Raw genomic sequence first — 12,826 nt, 5'->3', positions numbered from 1 at the left:
GTATTGGAATTCAATGACCACCATTGGACCAATAATTTAATAAATGAAATCGAAGATAAAACAAGTGAACCATGACTGCTTCAACAATGAACATGGGTCTCCACATGGTATTAAAGAAGGCCCATCAACTATAAACTGTGCCCTCTACATGGTATTGAAGAAGGTGTTTTTGAAAACCCATTTCTCCACTCCACATATTGTAAAAATAAAAGCCTAGCATAAACAAATAGCAGACGACCATTTGCATTGATTTGACTCCGTAGGTGGAAATGTGGTACCTGATATGTACATGAAATGAAATCGCATTTCTCCATCCCAAAAATTAACGTAAAAAATAAAACCTAGCATAAATGCAGAAGAAGGTCCTGAAGTTGAAAATCAACTCTATTTCAGCTACAAAAAAGGGGTTATTAGTACGTAAGGGGGCTTCTCAAGGGCAACCGAGGGGAGCTATGCATGATATTAGAGAAGGGATTATGGGCACTCAAATGGGGTAGAAGAAGTACCCTTGGAGGGTCCACCAAATCCAGAAGAAAGTCCTGAAGTTGAAAGTCATGGGTTTTCAGCTACAAAAAAGGGGTTATTAGTACCTAAGGGGGGCTTCTCCAGGGCAACCGAGGGGAGCTATGGATGGTATTAGAGAAGGGATTATGGGCCCTCAAATGGGGTAGAAGAAGTACCCTCGGAGGGTCCATCAAATCCAGAAGGACCTGAAGTTCAAAGGCATGGGTTTTCAGCTACAAAAAAGGGGTTATTAGTACCTAAGGGAGGCTTCTCAAGGGCAACAGTGGGGAGCTAGGCATGGTATTAGAGAAGGGATTATGGGCCCTCAAATGGGGTAGAAGAAGTACCCTCGGAGGGTCCATCAAATCCAGAAGAAGGTCCTGAAGTTCAAAGGCATGGGTTTTCAGCTACAAAGAAGGGGTTATTAGTACCTAAGGGGGGCTTCTGAAGGGCAATAGAGGGGACCTATGGATGGTATTAGAGAAGGGATTATGGGCCCTCAAATGGGGTAGGAGAAGTACCCTCGGAGGGTCCATCAAATCCAGAAGAAGGTGCTCAAGTTGAAAGGCATGGGTTTTCAGCTACAAAGAAGGGGTTATTAGTACCTAAGGGGGGCTTCTCAACGGCAACAGAGGGGACCTATGGATGGTATTAGAGAAGGGATTATGGGCCCTCAAATGGGGTAGGAGAAGTACCCTTGGAGGGTGCAGCAAATCCAAAGATGGTGCTCAAGTTGAAAGGCATGGGTTTTCAGTTACAAAGAAGGGGTTATTAGTACCTAAGGGGGGCTTCTCAAGGGCAACCGAGGGGAGCTATGCATGGTATTAGAGAAGGGATTATGGGCACTCAAATGGGGTAGAAGAAGTACCCTTGGAGGGTCCATCAAATCCAGAAGATAGTCCTGAAGTTGAAAGTCATGGGTTTTCAGCTACAAAAAAGGGGTTATTAGTACGTAAGGGGGGCTTCTCAACGGCAACAGAGGGGACCTATGGATGGTATTAGAGAAGGGATTATGGGCACTCAAATGGGGTAGGAGAAGTACCCTTGGAGGGTCCATCAAATCCAGAAGATGGTGCTCAAGGTGAAAGGCATGGGTTTTCAGCTACAAAGAAGAGGTTATTAGTACCTAAGGGGGGCTTCTCAACGGCAACAGAGGGGACCTATGGATGGTATTAGAGAAGGGATTATGGGCACTCAAATGGGGTAGGAGAAGTACCCTTGGAGGGTGCAGCAAATCCAAAGATGGTGCTCAAGTTGAAAGGCATGGGTTTTCAGTTACAAAGAAGGGGTTATTAGTACCTAAGGGGGGCTTCTCAAGGGCAACCGAGGGGAGCTATGCATGGTATTAGAGAAGGGATTATGGGCACTCAAATGGGGTAGAAGAAGTACCCTTGGAGGGTCCATCAAATCCAGAAGAAGGTCCTGAAGTTCAAAGGCATGGGTTTTCAGCTACAAAGAAGGGGTTATTAGTACCTAAGGGGGGCTTCTCAAGGCCAATAGAGGGGACCTATGGATGGTATTAGAGAAGTGATTATGGGTCCTCAAATGGGGTAGAAGAAGTACCCTCGGAGGGTCCATCAAATCCAGAAGAAGGTCCTGAAGTTCAAAGGCATGGGTTTTCAGCTACAAAGAAGGGGTTATTAGTACCTAAGGGGGGCTTCTCAAGGCCAATAGAGGGGACCTATGGATGGTATTAGAGAAGGGATTATGGGCCCTCAAATGGGGTAGAAGAAGTACCCTCGGAGGGTCCATCAAATCCAGAAGAAGGTCCTGAAGTTCAAAGTCATGGGTTTTCAGCTACAAAGAAGGGGTTATTAGTACCTAAGGGGGGCTTCTGAAGGGCAATAGAGGGGACCTATGGATGGTATTAGAGAAGGGATTATGGGCCCTCAAATGGGGTAGGAGAAGTACCCTCGGAGGGTCCATCAAATCCAGAAGAAGGTCCTCAAGGTGAAAGGCATGGGTTTTCAGCTACAAAGAAGGGGTTATTAGTACCTAAGGGGGGCTTCTCAAGGCCAACAAAGGGGACCTATGGATGGTATTAGAGAAGGGATTATGGGCCCTCAAATGGGGTAGGAGAAGTACCCTCGGATGGTCCATCAAATCCAGAAGAAGGTCCTTAAGGTGAAAGGCATGGGTTTTCAGCTACAAAGAAGGGGTTATTAGTACCTAATGGGGGCTTCTCAACGGCAACAGAGGGGACCTATGGATGGTATTAGAGAAGGGATTATGGGCACTCAAATGGGGTAGGAGAAGTACCCTTGGAGGGTGCAGCAAATCCAAAGATGGTGCTCAAGTTGAAAGGCATGGGTTTTCAGCTACAAAGAAGGGGTTATTAGTACCTAAGAGGGGCTTCTCAACGGCAACAGAAGGGACCTATGGATGGTATTAGAGAAGGGATTATGGGCCCTCAAATGGGGTACGAGAAGTACCCTTGGAGGGTGCAGCAAATCCAAAGATGGTGCTCAAGTTGAAAGGCATGGGTTTTCAGTTACAAAGAAGGGGTTATTAGTACCTAAGGGGGGCTTCTCAAGGGCAACCGAGGGGAGCTATGCATGGTATTAGAGAAGGGATTATGGGCACTCAAATGGGGTAGAAGAAGTACCCTTGGAGGGTCCATCAAATCCAGAAGATAGTCCTGAAGTTGAAAGTCATGGGTTTTCAGCTACAAAAAGGGGTTATTAGTACGTAAGGGGGGCTTCTCAAGGGCAATAGAGGGGAGCTATGCATGGTATTAGAGAAGGGATTATGGGCCCTCAAATGGGATAGAAGAAGTACCCTCGGAGGGTCCATCAAATCCAGAAGAAGGTCCTGAAGTTCAAAGGCATGGGTTTTCAGCTACAAAGAATGGGTTATTAGTACCTAAGGGGGGCTTCTCAAGGGCAATAGAGGGGACCTATTGATGGTATTAGAGAAGGGATTATGCGCCCTCAAATGGGGTAGAAGAAGTACCCTTGGAGGGTCCATCAAATCCAGAAGATGGTCCTGAAGTTCAAAGTCATGGGTTTTCAGCTACAAAGAAGGGGTTATTAGTACCTAAGGGGAGCTTTTCAAGGGCAACCGAGGGGAGCTATGCATGGTATTAGAGAAGGGATTATGGGCCCTCAAATGGGGTAGAAGAGGTACCCTTGGAGGGTCCATTAAAGTCATGGGTTTTCAGCTACAAAAAAGGGGTTATTAGTACGTAAGGGGGGCTTATCAAGGGCAATAGAGGGGACTTTTGGATGGTATTAGAGAAGGGATTATGGGCACTCAAATGGGGTAGGAGAAGTACCCTCAGAGGGTCCATCAAATCCAGAAGAAGGTCCTCAAGGTGAAAGGCATGGGTTTTCAGCTACAAAGAAGAGGTTATTAGTACCTAAGGGGGGCTTCTCAACGGCAACAGAGGGGACCTATGGATGGTATTAGAGAAGGGATTATGGGCACTCAAATGGGGTAGGAGAAGTACCCTTGGAGGGTGCAGCAAATCCAAAGATGGTGCTCAAGTTGAAAGGCATGGGTTTTCAGTTACAAAGAAGGGGTTATTAGTACCTAAGGGGGGCTTCTCAAGGGCAACCGAGGGGAGCTATGCATGGTATTAGAGAAGGGATTATGGGCACTCAAATGGGGTAGAAGAAGTACCCTTGGAGGGTCCATCAAATCCAGAAGAAGGTCCTGAAGTTCAAAGGCATGGGTTTTCAGCTACAAAGAAGGGGTTATTAGTACCTAAGGGGGGCTTCTCAAGGCCAATAGAGGGGACCTATGGATGGTATTAGAGAAGTGATTATGGGTCCTCAAATGGGGTAGAAGAAGTACCCTCGGAGGGTCCATCAAATCCAGAAGAAGGTCCTGAAGTTCAAAGGCATGGGTTTTCAGCTACAAAGAAGGGGTTATTAGTACCTAAGGGGGGCTTCTCAAGGCCAATAGAGGGGACCTATGGATGGTATTAGAGAAGGGATTATGGGCCCTCAAATGGGGTAGAAGAAGTACCCTCGGAGGGTCCATCAAATCCAGAAGAAGGTCCTGAAGTTCAAAGTCATGGGTTTTCAGCTACAAAGAAGGGGTTATTAGTACCTAAGGGGGGCTTCTGAAGGGCAATAGAGGGGACCTATGGATGGTATTAGAGAAGGGATTATGGGCCCTCAAATGGGGTAGGAGAAGTACCCTCGGAGGGTCCATCAAATCCAGAAGAAGGTCCTCAAGGTGAAAGGCATGGGTTTTCAGCTACAAAGAAGGGGTTATTAGTACCTAAGGGGGGCTTCTCAAGGCCAACAAAGGGGACCTATGGATGGTATTAGAGAAGGGATTATGGGCCCTCAAATGGGGTAGGAGAAGTACCCTCGGATGGTCCATCAAATCCAGAAGAAGGTCCTTAAGGTGAAAGGCATGGGTTTTCAGCTACAAAGAAGGGGTTATTAGTACCTAATGGGGGCTTCTCAACGGCAACAGAGGGGACCTATGGATGGTATTAGAGAAGGGATTATGGGCACTCAAATGGGGTAGGAGAAGTACCCTTGGAGGGTGCAGCAAATCCAAAGATGGTGCTCAAGTTGAAAGGCATGGGTTTTCAGCTACAAAGAAGGGGTTATTAGTACCTAAGAGGGGCTTCTCAACGGCAACAGAAGGGACCTATGGATGGTATTAGAGAAGGGATTATGGGCCCTCAAATGGGGTACGAGAAGTACCCTTGGAGGGTGCAGCAAATCCAAAGATGGTGCTCAAGTTGAAAGGCATGGGTTTTCAGTTACAAAGAAGGGGTTATTAGTACCTAAGGGGGGCTTCTCAAGGGCAACCGAGGGGAGCTATGCATGGTATTAGAGAAGGGATTATGGGCACTCAAATGGGGTAGAAGAAGTACCCTTGGAGGGTCCATCAAATCCAGAAGATAGTCCTGAAGTTGAAAGTCATGGGTTTTCAGCTACAAAAAGGGGTTATTAGTACGTAAGGGGGGCTTCTCAAGGGCAATAGAGGGGAGCTATGCATGGTATTAGAGAAGGGATTATGGGCCCTCAAATGGGATAGAAGAAGTACCCTCGGAGGGTCCATCAAATCCAGAAGAAGGTCCTGAAGTTCAAAGGCATGGGTTTTCAGCTACAAAGAATGGGTTATTAGTACCTAAGGGGGGCTTCTCAAGGGCAATAGAGGGGACCTATGGATGGTATTAGAGAAGGGATTATGCGCCCTCAAATGGGGTAGAAGAAGTACCCTTGGAGGGTCCATCAAATCCAGAAGATGGTCCTGAAGTTCAAAGTCATGGGTTTTCAGCTACAAAGAAGGGGTTATTAGTACCTAAGGGGAGCTTTTCAAGGGCAACCGAGGGGAGCTATGCATGGTATTAGAGAAGGGATTATGGGCCCTCAAATGGGGTAGAAGAGGTACCCTTGGAGGGTCCATTAAAGTCATGGGTTTTCAGCTACAAAAAAGGGGTTATTAGTACGTAAGGGGGGCTTATCAAGGGCAATAGAGGGGACTTTTGGATGGTATTAGAGAAGGGATTATGGGCACTCAAATGGGGTAGGAGAAGTACCCTCAGAGGGTCCATCAAATCCAGAAGAAGGTCCTCAAGGTGAAAGGCATGGGTTTTCAGCTACAAAGAATGGGTTATTAGTACCTAAGGGGGGCTTCTCAAGGGCAACCGAGGGGAGCTATGCATGGTATTAGAGAAGGGATTATGGGCACTCAAATGGGGTAGAAGAAGTACCCTTGGAGGGTCCATCAAATCCAGAAGAAAGTCCTGAAGTTGAAAGTCATGGGTTTTCAGCTACAAAAAAGGGGTTATTAGTACCTAGAAGAAGTCGCCATAGAGGGGCCATCAACTGCCTAACATGGTCCCCAAGTTCACAGAAAAGGGTTTCCAGCTACTAGTACCAAAAGAGGGTTTTCAAGGCCAATATAGGGGAGCTCTACATGGTTTTCAAGAAGGTGATTTTGAAATCCCATTTCTCCACTCCACAAATTGTAAAATTAAAAGCCTAGCATTAACATATGTAAATGAAACAAAATTGCATTTCTCCATTCCACAAATTAACGTCAAAAATTAAACCCTAGCATCAACAAATACCGTAGCATGCAACTCTATTTTACTCTGTAGGTGGATATGCATGTATGAAATGAAATCCCATCTCTCCATTTCACAAATTAATGTACAAAATAAAACCCTACAATAAATAAACAGCAGAACGTTTCTCCATTTCACAAATTAATGTAAAACATAAAACCCTAGCAGCAACAAACAACATTTAAAAGCATTTACAACTATTTTACTCTGTAGGAGGAAATGCAGTAACTGACATGTATATGAACTGAAAAAAATCAAAAACATATAGCATGAAAAAGGATTTCCACCCCCCCCTTTTGCATCTCTCTCAACCTGATTTTCCTCTTCAAAAATAAATAAAAATGATATTGAATAAAGGAAGGGAAGGAAACGACGTACCAGGTAGGGTTTCCTTCAAATGCGAGGTTTGATACGTACTTCACCTTGGTCGAGATCGCCGTCGAGATCGCCGGAGTGATTGCCGTAGAGATCGCCGGAGGGAGGAGAGGACGAAATAAATTTAACAGAGACGAGAGGAGAGAAGAGGAAAGAGAGAGGAGGGAAAACGTAAATGTTTTTTATTTTATTTTTTCTAAGTCATTTCACTGTTTCTGCCAGAGGAGCATTCTCGTCATTCGAAATTTCGAAATCCAAATTTTGACCCCCTTCTGTCATTTCCAACAAACCCTTGACCCCTCTGATATTATGCCTTTTATTTGGCTCCCTTATGTCTAATTTCCTTTGAGTAATGGGAGAGAACCCCACTAAAGTGGACGACTACTTTGTAGGGGGGAAGCTTACCCAACCCCAAGATCTACTACCAAACCAGAACATGTTGGTGATTTCAAAATAAAAATAGTTTGAAAATTGTTAGAGATAAAATCAGATGCCTACAAAGGTCCAGCAAGAGCCTCCAACTTGGCATAAAAGAAGTGGATCGACAATAGGCGCCTAGCTCCTCCACGGGCATGGAACCTCTAACAATCGATGTTGGGGTTGAATTGAGTTGGTGGGACCCAACCTATCAAAACATGAGGCAAAATGGTGGGTCCCACTCGATGCATGGGTTTGAATTGAGTTGGTGGGACCCAACCTATCAAAACATATAACTGAGCAGCATGGGTATTTTGGTCTTTTTACAGGGTATTTTTCATCTTTACACATCCTTATATGGAAATGATATAAGCACAATCATATTTTAATAATTGCACAAACGCATCTTCTCTTTCTCTTTTTTAATTTGCTTTTCAGAGGTTTTTGGGAACTGTAATAACTTTTGACAGCCCTTTAAATAATATAAGACAAGATGAGTTAGTGGAAATATCAAAAGATTGTTGTGCTCATATTATTTCCCATAAGGATATTTTGATCTTGGATTTTGTTAACGAGTGCACAACAAAACCCTTTGATCTTTTAACTAGTCAAAAAAAATTTACCATGGGTATCAGCACAACAATCTCCCGGCCATGACCCTATTTACAAAATTCACTCAAACGTGATGCCTCAATTTGCAAATTGTCAGACCATTCGTCTCAATCCATGCACAACAAACAGTGGCTCCAACTTGCATTTTTTCATTACACAAAACCCTTGTTCCTCTCCTCCACTCCCCCTTTATTAGTGTTAAATGTAGATCTTTTCACACAAAGAAAAAAATCATGTAATTGGATTATATTGGTAGTTGAGAAATGTCAAGAACATCCTTTAAGAAGATATCAGCAGGTCGAATAAACAAAACAAACACAGCCAATGACTGTTGGCAATGAACTCTCAAACGAAATGATAGTCCACCTCGTTGTGCTTGGTATGCACGTGTAAAATTGGATTAACAAACCTATCAAAAAAAAAAAAAAAATTGGATTAACAACCATATGAGAGGTGGTAGTGTTGTCACTGTATAGAATAAGGGGACAAACATAAACGTAGTTTTGCATAAACCAAGTTTGAAAAATGATAAACAAAACTCCTGAAATCCATAGCAAGTCAGAAAATCTTTTTTAGTTAAAAATGATGCTTTGGCTCATCCAAAACCATCAAGTGATCGATTTTTTAATACATGGTCTTTTGCGATTTTTTTTTACCTAAGCGAAGTTCAAATAGTATGCAGTCAAAGAGATATGGAGGCGGTCATTCTAAATAAAATAGCCGTGTCAACAAATTAGCAAGGCGAAACAAAACAAAGTGATACCATGCAATATTATTCAATAGCACGAACAAACCCGTTAAAAGACGCTAGGAAATGCAGAATGCAAGTAAAGGTCTCTTACTGAAAGGAAAAAAAAAGGTTAAGTCTAGTCCTTTTTAAGCTCGATAATTCTACCTGATACTGTGGAGATGTTATTTAAGCATTAACCAAATTGATCCCTTCGGACCTTGGGCATTCAAATCAAAGAAAAATTCAACATCTAACGAGATGGCTTAGGAGTACCTTTCACCATGGCTTCACTTTTGAAGCTTATGATCCGACGAAGCCGTGGTTCTTTCCCAAGCACAATAATGACTCAGAAACGCCCCTTGTTCTTCCATTCCTTCTCCTCACCACTAGGATTATGGGAAACATCTCCTTTGAACGTGAATACTCTAAAGAAAGAGTACGAATTGTGATGAGAGGAAGAGGGACCTAGAGTCTATATTTATAGGCTAAGAAGCTCCCATAATACTTCTAATATGAGTACAAATTCGTTTGGATCCTTAAGCATAAGTTTAACAACAACTAATTGAGTCACTTGCCTTCCAAAACGTTTCAAAGGTTAGAGAATTAGCTTATACAGAGAAAGGTTGCTTTAATATGCAAGGCGACCCATTTTAGCAACTCCACAACATGGAAACACATCTTTTAGAAAGCCTAAAACATGGAAACACTACAAGTTTAGAAACTCTAAACTTCGAAAACGTATAACAGTTTCCCACTTGGCCTGCATGAGCTTTATACCTTTCGCAACAATTACTAATCACAATAACTTTATATTCCATTCAATAAGTGTACTAACAACGGATCATGTAATCATTGGACTACTAATCTTTTCAATGACCTCCCCATGGTCATAAAGCTAGCAAACTTACCAACATGAATGATACTTTATGGTCCTCTTTATGTCGTTACTCACATTCTGTCTTTAAAACATACATTCAACATGCACAAAACAAATAATGGAGCAGCAAATAACTTTATTCATCATGATCAAAACTCAGAAGTGATCACATTACAATGTCGATAAACTTTTATACAGACTCCCACTAATCAACGTAATCGGTTTTATCCACCAACATCATGTACGCTACATTGTCATTAACTACCTCAGGTGGTAAACCTTTTGTTATTGGATCTGCTAACATAAGTGTGGTACTTATGTACTCAATAGACATTAACTGACCTGAATTCTCTTCCTCATGACAATATGTCAACACATTGACTCCTTACTTTATCTGTTGTTCTTGGAAAAGTAAAACCGCAGTGAAATTATCACAACATATTCTCAGTAGCTTATTGACTATCAACAAGGCTACATCCTGAGACAAAATTTTGTAACTACAAGGCATAGCATAAGGCCTTGTAACACACAATCAACTCTAAATCTAAGGTGGAAGCAACTAATGTGGATATCAAACGTTTTTCCACGATTCAAGACTTTTTGAGAAAATATCCTTAAGCAGAACTCTAGGTATCCGACAATTACAAAGTTGGAATCTAATCAACCAATTTCCTTAAAAGTTATCTGATTTACTTATGTGAGCGTAAAACCTTCAATCCCTTACAAACAATACACAACCTCTTTGGCAGCTTTCTAAATCCATACATAGGATCACATCGGTACCTTCTAAGCTTGCCCACCACATAGGTTATGGTAAGGCAGGTGTAGACCCAAGCATTTATGAGATTCCCAAGTGCGGAACTATAGTGCCCTGTTTGGTTGCTCATTTTGGGGAGATCATCGGAAGATCTTCCGAGGATCTTCCCGAGATCTCCCCAAAGCATGTTTGGTTGCCCAACCTCCCTTTGACCTCCAGACATCATTATTAGCTTTTTTCCTATGTGGAGCCTACGTGACAACAATGTTCCCCACTCTAATCTTCTCCCCATGTTTCACCATTTTGGTGGAATTTGAGTGGGAGATTAGGAGAAGATTCTTGTCTTATTCTCTTTTCGCTTTTCCTCTGTCTTCCCTTTGTCTCTCTCCCACCCTCTATTTTGGTAATGACACCCCACATCTTCCGCTAATCTTCCTACGCAACCAAACACTACTTACCACTCTTCTTCTACTCTCCTCCCCATCTTCCATGCTTGTCTAACTCCCTTTGAATTCTTGTTCTCCTGATCTCCCACCCAATTTCAAGCAACCAAACAGAGCATAGGGGATTCTCTTTATCTGCTCCTATTCTAAATCGATCCTGGGACATAAAAGTTTAACCAAATATATCATCACTAACCACTAGGGAAACTACCAGTGAGCCACTTATCCATGTTGATAATATAAAGGAACTTTGCCGATATAGGCTTTCTGAGACAATCCCAGCAATCCTTGAGTCCTAACTAGGTGAACATGGACTTCTATTATATAGAATGTTCAACATAAATCCTCTACACCGTGTTTCTTTCCAAGACATTGTCAACATGGCACTAGAGTAATTCATTAACTTTGGCCAAAAGAATTACCCAGGCCAAGAGCCTACGCTTGCTTGGTCTCAATACCACATGACAAAAGTAATCAACTCACAATACCAAAATGATGGTATCACTCCCACTGTCCCTAAGATATATTCATTTATCCATGATTTCTTCATTGAACCCAAATCCTATGATTAATATGTAAAACTTTAAGTACCATTACAGAGACACCTGGTCCGACTTTAGACCAAAATGATTTCTCAATGCCACCCTTGGAGTCAAACATTAGTCTTAAAGACCCACTTATAGCCAACTGGCTAAACTCCATTTGGTAACTCGTTGTGTTTCTAAATTTGGTTCCTTTCTAATGAGAGCTTCTTTTCCGATGTCAGGCCATTGTGCCGACCGATCACTTATTATGGCTTGATGTAAAGAGATGTGATCATAATATGGTTCTCCCCAAAGATGACTTTCCTAAGCACAACACTCCCACTAAGGCTGTCATTATTCTTAAAATTCGGCGTATCTTGTCTTTATGATATAGATAATATTTATAGGACTAGCAAACTAAAAATCCTTAAACCTCTTAGGATAACCACTTACATAGCAACTATTTGTTTTTAGGGTCGAACTTCTTTCTTTGGGGATTGTAGACTTTAGCCTCGGTCAATCAACCTCATGTTGCAAATATTCCAATCTCAAGTTCATACTGACCCATAAGACATAAGTGATCTTAGGTGTAACCTTACTAGGAATCCGACTTAGGATTTGCACCACCGTCTTTAAGGCATCTTCTCATTGAAACTGAGACAGAGATTATTTGCGCAACATGTTTCTCACCACATCCATTAGAGTATGATTTTGCCTCTCAACAATATTGAAATTCCAATGATAGGCCCACTTATACTTATTGGCAACTTATGAGGAGGGAAATTAGGTTTGAAAAATCAAGTTTCTTAAACCCAATTTAGAGATTAAGAGATCAAAAACAAAAATTAAGCAAACAAGTTAAATCTTAAGTTCAATGCAAATTTAAATATAGCAAGAAACAAGAAAGAGTGCACCCGAGATTTAAAGTGGTTCGGTCCTCAAACGCAAGGTCTACTCCACTCCACCAACCAACCCGTTGATGGCTTCACTATAATGATCTTCTTAACTTTGGCGAAGACCGGTGCCAATTATAATGTCCAATCGCTTTAACCTTGGTGGCAATCCACACCACGGAGAGAGGGCTTCGCTTCTCCGAAAACTCGCCCAAATACAACGGTTTATCAATGAAGAAAGAACAAAGAAAAATCCCTTTCAAAGGGTTACACTCTTGGAGAAGATGTACAACTTAGAGCCTATGATCAAAATCCTAAGTCTAGAGGATGAGAGGCATAAACAAGCTTGATTCACTCTTAAGATGTTCCAATAGGTTTTTAGAGTGTTATGATTGATATGTGTGAAGTTTAAAACTCACATATATATAGAAAACCCAAATATGACCGTTTGAGGGCATAGTCGTAATTCTGGAGAAAATCCCGAACGGATATATTTTTTCCCGTTATAGTGTTCTCGGAGTTCCAGGAATTAAAACAGAAGATAAAAAATGTTACTGGACCATTTCTCGGAGCTCCGAGAACTTTCCCCGAGACTTATCTCGGAGTTCCAAGAAGCTTATTTCCAGTAGATTTTCAAGATTGAATTGCTGAATTGTT

Source organism: Tasmannia lanceolata, unplaced genomic scaffold (assembly GCF_043159265.1).
Source record: "Tasmannia lanceolata isolate RefF3 unplaced genomic scaffold, GAP_Taslan_0.1 ptg000002l, whole genome shotgun sequence".
In the NCBI taxonomy this organism is placed as follows: domain Eukaryota; kingdom Viridiplantae; phylum Streptophyta; class Magnoliopsida; order Canellales; family Winteraceae; genus Tasmannia; species Tasmannia lanceolata.
Note: the sequence above shows the minus strand (reverse complement) of the source record.